Source organism: Oryx dammah, unplaced genomic scaffold, assembly GCF_014754425.2.
Source record: "Oryx dammah isolate SB20612 unplaced genomic scaffold, SCBI_Odam_1.1 HiC_scaffold_2, whole genome shotgun sequence".
NCBI classification, from domain to species: Eukaryota; Metazoa; Chordata; class Mammalia; order Artiodactyla; family Bovidae; genus Oryx; species Oryx dammah.
In genome coordinates this window covers 151217320-151227880 of record NW_024070186.1, presented here as the reverse complement: position 1 = coordinate 151227880, position 10561 = coordinate 151217320, and positions in this window count along the sequence as shown.

Here is a 10561-nt window from a genome sequence, read left to right as displayed (position 1 = left end):
TTAGGATGGGCTGGTTTGATCTCCTTACCATCCAAGGGACTCTCAAGAGTCTTCTTCAACACCACAGTTCAAAAGCATCAATTCTTCAGCACTCAGCATTCTTTATAGTCCAACTCTCACATCCATACATGACTACTGGAAAAACCATAGCTTTGACTAAACGGACCTTTGTTGGTAAAGTAATGTCTCTGTTTTTTAATATGCTGTCTGGGTTGGTCATAGCTTTTCTTCCAAGGAGCAAGCATCATTTAATTTCAAGGCTGCAGTCACCATCTGCAGTGATTTTGGAGCCCCCAAAAATAAAGTCTCTCACTCTTTCCATTGTTGTGCATGTATCCCACAGTTATTGTTATTTTTCTTAGTTGTGTAAGAAAAAGGCAACTCCTGCATCTTTCCCTCCCTTTATATTACCTAAATGCCACTATGTCTTTAGAAGTCAAAGTTGTTAGAGTCTCATAGCATCTTCTCCTATGAAAGAGGAGGAAGCCTGAGACTTCCCTGTGCTCTCTCTTCCTTGGTTATTTCAACACTGCAACTTATATCAGTTTACTTTTTGATATTTGATTCTTCTTTTTCCTCATTTATAGACATGGGTTTGGAATGAATGCTCTAGCTTTGGATGGCTCCTGACATTGTTCCTCCTTTAACCCTTGACAGGAATTCTAATTCCTGTCTTTGGCTTTCTGCAATCAATCCTGAGATTGGTTATTGCCTCTTGACTCCACTATCACCTTCCTCATACCCCCATTTTCACCTCCATATATCCCTACCATCACAAGAACAAACATTTATGGAAGCCTCACTCAACTGGTTGAACCATACAGGACTTGTGATACTCAAGTGATTTCTTACATACACTTCTACTACTGGGCCCAAAGATAACCAGAAAATGGTTATTAAAGTCACAGTTTTTGCTAACTGCTTTTCATGATTCCATGTAATTAGGAAACTTAAGACAGTTCTCTTTCACTATTTTCAACCAAAGCCTTGCTGCTGCTGCTGCTGCTGCTAAGTTGCTTCAGTCGTGTCTGACTCTGTGCAACCCCATAGACGGCAGCCCACCAGGCTCCCCCGTCCCTGGGATTCTCCAGGCAAGAACACTGGAGTGGGTTTCCATTTCCTTCTCCAATGCATGAAAGTGAAAAGTGAAAATGAAGTCAGTTGTGTCTGACCCATAGCGACCCCATGGACTGCAGTCTTCCAGGCTCCTCCGTCCATGGGATTTTCCAGGCAAGAGTACTGGAGTGGGGTGACCAAAGCCTTAGCTTTTCAGTAAACTGAAAAGCAACTATTTCAGCATAAAATGACATTACTGAAGGGTATTTTCATCTTAGTTCACAGGTAAAATATACAGTGGTAACAAGATCAACAAGTACATTTCATGTGGATAAAGAGAATGTGTAATAATGTAAAGTGAAGCTTGAGGGTCAGTGTTAACTTCTTAGTGGGAAAACAGACTTTGGCATATCTCAAACATTATGTAAAGGGACTTTTTCTCTTCATATTGTATGAATTTTTGAGAGAAAGAATGGTAACAACAGGACTGTGTTTACATAAGAACCAAGAGGTTTTAAATTTGGGGTTAATAAAGACTATCCAAAACTAGATTTTGGGCCAAAGTATTTATTTACCACAACATTTCTTATTACTTAAAACAATCTTTCAATGCCCTATATTATGAAATATGGTTAAACTCCAAGCCAGTTTTGCTAATTTTTTCAAATTTCTTTCTCCCCCATGTAGTTATGAATTCAGTAGAAGTCAAGTGCAACAGAGTTCAGCATATGTATCAAACTATTTCTTAAGAGCTTAAAATATGAAGGTTTTTTTTAAAAAATAACCAAGAGAAATTATATGGATTGATATTTCTTGCCTATGATATATAACAGCAACTTTATAAAGGTTAAAATATATTTGGACAGCAAAGATTATGCAGTCAGGTGATTTTTTTTTCTCTTCTTTTTCTTTTTTTTTCTTTCCTAATACCTGTTCTTGATTTCTTTGACTATACATATCATGTTCTATCTATCATGTTCTGGCACTCATTTTACCACAAACGTATTTCATCCTTTTCTTTTAAATTGAAGGATAATTGTTTTTCAATGTTGCACTAGTTTCTGTCGTACACCAATGTGAATCAGTTGTAAGTATACATAGAGCCCCTCCCTCTTAAGCCTCCTTCCCACTTCCATCCCATCCCTCTAAGTGGTCACAGAGCCCCAGGCTGAGCTCCCTTTGCTATAGAGTAAATTCGCACTAGCTATTTTATGCATGGTGATGTATGCGTTTTAATGCTACCATCTTAATTCGTCCCACTCTCTCCTTCCTGTGATATGTCCACAAGCCATTGTGTCTGCATTTCTATTCCTGCCCTGCAAATAGGTTCATCAGTATCATTTTTCCAGATTCTTTATATATATATATATATATATATATATATATCTTATTATATGATATCTGTTTTACTTTTTCTGTATTTCCATCCCTTTTTAAAGTCAAAATCAGTATAATATGGTAGCTACTGGAATGATCTTGCCCTCAAGCTCTTCCTACGTAATCTACTCTGAATACCAAAAAATACTTCTGAAATATTACTCTGTTATGTCACTGCCTTGAATAAAAACAGGACATAATTGAATATAGAAGTCTCAGCTTAAAGATAAATGACATCCCCTCCTGATGGGATCCAATGTCTTTATAACCTTCAGTTATCCTTCTGTAAACCCTCTGCTACATCAATTTTCCTCTGTTCATTGAAGACACACCTTGCTTGGTCTCACATCTGTGTCCTGTATCATGATGGTGTCTCCTCTTTTCTTCTTTTTCTATTGAATAACTTCTGTCCCTCAAGAACCTACCCTGAATTTACCTTTTAAAGAAATTATTTGCAGACCAATATAACCCACTCTAACTTTTTGCTTTGTACTAAATGTCACTTCCCCTTATTTTGGTGGTGTGGTTTAGTCTTAGTTGTGTCCAGCTCTTTTGTGACCCAGTGAACTGTAGCCTGCCAGACTCCTCTATCTATGGGATTTTCCAGGCAAGAATATTGGAGTGGGTTGCCATTTCCTTCTGCAGGGTAATCTTTCTGACCCAAGGATCAACCCCGCATCTTATTGTTATTTAATTGCTTCATATTATTCAAATACACAAATATATACAACACATTTGCCACACAGAAACATATCCTTCACATACACACAAACCACAAACACATATACACACAACTTTGACAGCACAGCATGAGTATAATTAAAAGGTACATTTCTAAGGCTAGGAATTAGGTCCTTATATAGCTCCGACTCATCATCTCTCTGATCAAATGCATAGAAATACATTTTCATATAACAGGCATTCAGTAAGAATTTATTTAAAGGAAATTATATAAATCCTCATCCCTTTGAAAAATAAAATTTGAAATATTCTATATGACATACCTTTCATCTTCTAATATAACATTTTAAGGTTTTTTTAAGAGAATTTCTAAAACATATATGTTGTTAAAAATTATTACCTATTATTTTATGTTTAGTCTCCATGGTGCTGTTAGGGTCCATGACTTCAAATTGTTTATAATTTCCAAACATGGAGATCAACCTCTCAAATCTTTCCTCCAGTAGGAGTCATGACCCAGAGAACAAGACGTTAGTATGGTCAGTTTCTACCTCAACCCTTGAGCTGCTGCTGCTGTTGCTGAGTTACTTCAGTCGTGTCTGACTCTGTGCGACCCCATAGACGGCAGCCCACCAGGCTCCCTCGTCCCCAGGATTCTCCAGGAGAGAACACTGGAGTGGGTTGCCATTTCCTTCTCCAATGCATGAAAGTGAAAAGTGAAAGTGAAGTTGCTCAGTCGTGTCCGACTCAGCGACCCCATGGACTGCAGCCCACCAGGCTCCTCCGTCCAAGGGATTTTCCAGGCAAGAGTACTAGAGTGGGTCGCCATTGCCTTCTCTGTAACCCTTGAGCTGCAGCTGCTCTATGCATAGGTCAGCTGCCAATCAATGATTAGGCACAGCATTTCTGTTTAACGTGGGTCTCCTCTGAAAGTAACCTTTGCTGAAATGTTCCTCCTGGGCAGCAGAGAATTTGTAGGGTCTGCGTTATGGTCTCATGACTCCCTTGCTTAATCCTACTTACTTTCTTTTCCTTTCACTGATGTTTCTCCTTGATGTCACTCTTGACTCCATCACAGTGTTTGCTTCTCAACAAAAAGATATTGACACTGCAGTGGATGAAAAAGGAAAATAAATGAAAAGGAAAATAATGATAAAGAAATCTGACCACTAGGTGGCAGTGTGAAAGGGAGAAGAAATACCATGCTAACCTCAGATATGCAGATGACACCACCCTTATGGCAGAAAGTGAAGGGGAACTAAAAAGCCTCTTGATGAAAGTGAAAGAGGAGAGTGAAAACGTTGGCTTAAAGCTCAACATTCAGAAAACTAAGATCACGGCATCTGGTCCCATTACTTCATGGGAAATAGATCAAGAAACAGTGGAAACAGTGTCAGACTATTTTGGGGGGCTCCAAAATCACTGCAGATGGTGATTGCAGCCATGAAATTAAAAGACGCTTACTCCTTGGACGAAAAGTTATGACCAACCTAGATAGTATATTCAAAAGCAGAGACATTACTTTGCCAACAAAGGTCCATCTAGTCAAGGCTATGGTTTTTCCAGTGGTCATGTATGGATGTGAGAGTTGGACTGTGAAGAAAGCTGAGTGCCTGAAGAACTGATGCTTTTGAACTGTGGTGTTGGAGAAGACTCTTGAGAGACCCTTGGACTGCAAGGAGATGCGACCAGTCCATTCTGAAGGAGATCAGCCCTGGGATTTCTTTGGAAGGAATGATGCTGAAGCTGAAACTCCAGTACTTTGGCCACCTCATGAGAAGAGTTGACTCATTGGAAAAGACTCTGATGCTGGGAGGGATTGGGGGCAGGAGGAGAAGGGGAAGACCGAGGATGAGATGGCTGGATGGCATCACTGACTTGATGCACGTGAGTTTGAGTGAGCTCCGGGAGTTGGTGATGGACAGAGAGGCCTTGCGTGCTGCGATTCATGGGGTCGCAAAGAGTTGGACACGACTGAGCGACTGAACTGAACTGAATAGTAAGCCAGTGGATTGAAACATGCATATTACCATATGTAAAACAGAGGACCAGTGCAAGTTCCGTGCACAAAGCAGGGCACTTAAGCTGGTGCTCTGGGACAACCCAGAGGGATGGAGCGAGGAGGAAGGTGGGAGGGGAGTTCAGTTTGGGGGGACACCTGTACACCCATGGCTGATCAAGTCAGTGTATGACAAAAACCACCACAATATTGTAAAGTAATTAGCGTCCAATTAAAATAAACAAATTAATTAAAAAATAATAGTAAAATAGTGGGATTCTGGGTTAGAATGGGTGAAAATGGCACAGGGACAAGAGTCAGTTTTTTTTTTTTTCCCCAAGAGAATAAGTACTTGTGAGAAAAAATATATAACAAAGATGCTAACTTCCAGTTACAGGAAACACTGGTATATCACGTGGTCAGGAGCATTTTATTTTTTGTAAGGGAGGAGAAGAAAATCATGTTTTGTGTGAGGACAGTTTAGTTCTCTTATAGAATTTGGTATTTGCAAGTGCAAAGATGGTAAAAGTTTGTGACATAGAATATGCAGAAAAGAGGATAATCATAACTTGTCCAAATATTTCTAAATAGATGATGTCTTTGTTATCCAATTGGTAACAAACCTGCGCTTTATTTTTCATAATTAAATTTAACAAATTTCTAATTAATTACTGAATAATTCAAGAAAAAGATATTTGGGAAAGATAAAAACAAAATCTAAGACAGAAAAAAGAAATATTGTTTGGCAGTATTAAAAATTCCAGAAAAATGTCAGGAATTATGTTTCATGAAAGAAAGTGTGTGTATTTAATTTTAATGTAGAAATGCATGAAAAAAATCAGCTTTGAAGATGAACATAATTAAAACAAGTATTAACCTTGAGTTATGAAAATTAAAGTATGTACAAAGGAAAAATGTCTTCATGACTCTTTGGAACTACGTCTAATAAGAAAACTGACCTAATGGTACCATTTTCCACCAAGGATACATTTTCAAAGAGAATGATATTTGTGACTTGTGGTTTACCACACCCTTACGGAGGGGGTATACAAGTCTGGATGCAGTTAGTGATTTTCATTCTCAGGAAACTAACCTTCAACATCCAACCAAACCTTTCAGCTCTGACACAACGAGCTACTGCCATGGAAACTACTATGGCAGCCTCGGCTACGGCCTCAGTGGTTTGGGTGGCCTGGCCTATGGCTTTGGTCCAGCTATGGCCTTGGATGTTACGGTGGTTATGGCTTTGGCTACTTCCGCCCTACTTTCTATGGAAGGTATTCATCAGCTAGATTCTTCTGAAAGACCTGATCATTATTTGGAGACTCAGTGTTTATCCAGTTTTCATTACCTAATACTTCAAAGATGTTACCACCATGCACTTGCAACTTTTCAGATTGGCAGATGTCCATATCTCTGATGGATGATTTGAATGCTCTACCAAGATGTAGTCAACTGCTCTGCAAAATGGTCTATTTTGTCCTCCTTTTCATTCTGTGATATTTCTAAACTTGCTTTTGAGTAAATACTTTTTTGGTGAACATTAAATATCAAGCTTCATTTCCTTCAATCATTTCAAAACTCTAAGTACTTATTTTTTCTAAAATTTTAGGGGTATTATTTCATTGAAACATATTTTCCCATGAAACATGTTTACTTTGTATTCATGCTTGGTTAGAATTAATCCTTACTGATAACTAAAGTATAACTCATGTAGCTGATTTATTTTGCTAAATTTATGCTTCTATTTTTTAAAATATGGAATCTTACACAACCAAATATATCCAGACATTCTGAATACTCATGAAGAGATCTCCTTCATCAACAATATGTAAATATGTGAAGTTTGATGGAACATCTATTCTTTTTTTTATTTAATGAAAAGTTGGGAGACTTTCAGCCTTGTAGGAAGTTCTTTTTGTGTGTTATACTTACCCAGAAGGTATTCTTATTTTTCTGAGCTCATAAAGAGTGTCCTTGATTTGTAGCTCACTATCCCAAATCTTTTTGTTTCAGTGTCCTTCTTGTATAATTTATCAATAAATGTGGGAGCTCTATGAACAAGAGATAAACCTAAGAATTCACCACAGTTAAGATTTTTGGTTAGCTTAGTATTATAGCACATACAAATCAACATTTGAAATAGACTCTCACTTTAAACTCACTTAGAACTTAGAAATTGACTCTGAATTAATGTTTCTAGTTCTTTTTCCAATTTCAGTTCAGTATTTGTCTTGGTTTTTCATTTACACCTTGATCAGAATTCTATTCCAGGGGATGGATGATTGATTTTTGTGGGAGTTTTTGTTTCCTTGTATATTAGCCTTCACCTTTGAGTCTGCATAAACAGGTTTACTAATATCACTCTCAGCAAACTGGGTGAATCCCATGGGCCTTCATAAGTCTGCAATGAATCTCACAGATACTTCCAACACTGTGCTTAAGAGAAAAATCCTAGGGTAAAGTTTATTCTCATTTCTTCTGATGATCTTATGAAATAAGGAATGAATGCTTAGAACGCTGAATCATAAGAACTCTGATTAAAGATTTTAATTTTCAATCAATCTCAATAAACTTAGCATGCAACTTTACCTGAAAAATTTGATATTTAAGTTCAAAGATAAAAATTTTTCAAAATATTTGTGCTTTTTAAAAGTCCCTATTATTTAGAGATTCATATGATGATATTTATAGATAAAATGATATGATTACTGGGAGTTGTTTAAAAATTACAAAGCTGATAACAAGAAAAAGGGCAGAGGTATAGAGGAAATATGATTGTTCACAAGGTGATAATATATGAAGATAGGTTATTTATATAATTATTCTTTTTGCCATACTATTTTTATAGCTTATGGCCATAACTAACTATTTCACCATGTGGCATGGGAAATAAAGCACAAGATTTAAAGAACAGGGAAATATGAATCAATAAAAGCAAATTTAAAACAAAGAAGACTGTGTTTCATCTTAATTAAAAACATTTTAGCTAGTTAGGTAAAGGAATGTCAGATGAGAAGAGGATGACATTATCATAGGCACAAACAAGAGAATACAGTATTCTTGAGGTTATGGAGTAATTGTCATTTGAGGAGAAATATTGACTTCTTGTAAAAAGAATACAGCTTACAGAGAGCTTTAACTGACTGACAAAAAGATTTGACTTTTCCATATTTTGTAGACTTTGAGGAAAAGATAGCAAAGAAAAACTAAATTTAGAAAACCCACGGATAAGCAGACATATCGCTTCTCCAATAATAAAGAAAAGAGAGAGAAGAGAAAAAGGAAAAAAAGAAGGAAGCAAGGAGGAAAGGGGGAGGAGAGGAGGAAGAAAGAGAGTCTGTAGTAGCATAGCCTAGTTAGAGTGTGTGTGTGTGTATGTGTGTGTGTGTGTGTGTGTGTGGTGTCATAAATTGAAAACAATGAAATGTTGCAAGACTACACAATATATTATTTTCATTTGCTAAAAACAAATCTTTTACAGGTATTTTATCTTTTTTAAATTCACTTAGTTAATAGACAATAATTTTTATAATTTACATATGTATTTTAATAAAAGAACATTTTCATTATGTGCTTTGTTTCTGGTCATTATAACTATTTCATGATTATTAGTTAATATAATTTTGCTATACTGAGGAATGATCTGATGTGACTATCAAATATGCTAATTATACTACTCAAATATCAAAGGTAACATGTGATGTAGGAAAATATAATTTGCTTTATGGTTTGTAATTATTACTTTGGCATTCATTTTGTTCACTAGCAAACATCTCAAAATGTCCCTTCAGAATTTGAGGAGAATATTGGTAACGGGATTCATGGTAACCTTCCAAAAATGGACTTAAGGTAAAATATTAATTTATCTCTAAATAACTGAAGCTCTAAAGTTGCTTTTTGTTGACTTATACTCAAGATATTTTTGAAAAACATATTTTTGATTTTTTATTACTCTCTAAAGCTTTTATCTCAAATATGCACTAAACAGACACATGAAGTATTTCACTCATTTTATTAAAAAGCAAGCACTGGTCATAATGATTTTTACTTTTGACAGGAAATCAATTTCTATCTGCTTATATTCACTTAAAAGTTAAAACAAAATGACATAAAGAATCGAAAATTGTAGCTTGGTATTGTTTCTATTTTTATGCAGTGACCCATATGAGTACTGCTCCTTTAGTATCATGTACTTTATATTCACCTGGTGGTGCTAGTGGTAAAGAACCTGCCTTCCAAAGCAGAAACCATAGAGACATAGATTCGATCCGTGGGTCAGGAAGATCGCCTGGAAGAGGGCATGGTGACCCTCTCCTGTATTCTTACCTGGAAAATCCCATGGACAGAGGAGCCTGGTGGGCTACGGCGCATAGCTTTGCACGACTGAAGCGACTTAATATTAGTTCTACCTTATATCCATCCTTTGCCACTTTGGCCATCCCTGTTACTAGAACCCTAAGTCCAGCTCTTAGTATTTGATTACACTGTGATTAGTGGGCTATTATCTAAGTCATCTCCTTACTCTCCAGATCTCCCTACAGTGTCCAACTTGAACCAAAAAACAAGTATTTTTGCATTTTCACTTCTTTATAGTACTTCCTCGGAGAAGGCAATGGCACCCCATTCCAGTACTCTTGCCTGGAAAATCCCATGGACGGAGGAGCCTGGTGGGCTGCAGTCCATGGGGTCGCTAAGAGTCAGACACGACTGAGCGACTTCACTCTCACTTTTTACTTTCCATGCATTGGAGAAGGAAATGGCAACCCACTCCAGTGTTCTTACCTGGAGAATCCCAGGGACGGGGAGCCTGGTGGGCTGCCGTCTATGGGGTCGCACAGAGTCAGACACGACTGAAGCGACTTAGCAGTAGCAGTAGCAGTATATTACTTCCTTGGCCAAAAATTACAGGGTTACTCCATAAACAACAAACTTTTAAATGCAAATCTCAAACTTTTCATTTTACTTGAATTGTTTCCAGATTTATTGACATATGATCAGCATACAATACACACACTCAAGGAATACAACGTACAACATGGTAATTTAATGCACATATATACTGTGAAATGATTACCACAATAGAGTTAGTTTAACACTTCCACCACCTCATATAATTGTCATTGTTTTCTGTGTGTGAAGCCATTTAAGATTTACTTAATCTCAACTCTCAAGTATGTGACAGTATTATTAACTATAGCCATTAACTATAGCATTAAATCCCAGAAATTATTCATCTTATAAGTGGAAGTGGGTAGCCTTTGAACAACATTTCCTTATTTGCTCCAGCTCCCAGTCCCTAGAGGAGAAGGCAATGGCAACCCACTCCAGTAGTCTTGCCTGGAGAATCTCAGGCACAGCGGAGCCTGGTGGGCTGCCGTCTATGGGGTTGCGCAGAGTTGGACACGACTGAAGCAACTTAGCAGCAGCAGCAGCCAGTCCCTAGAA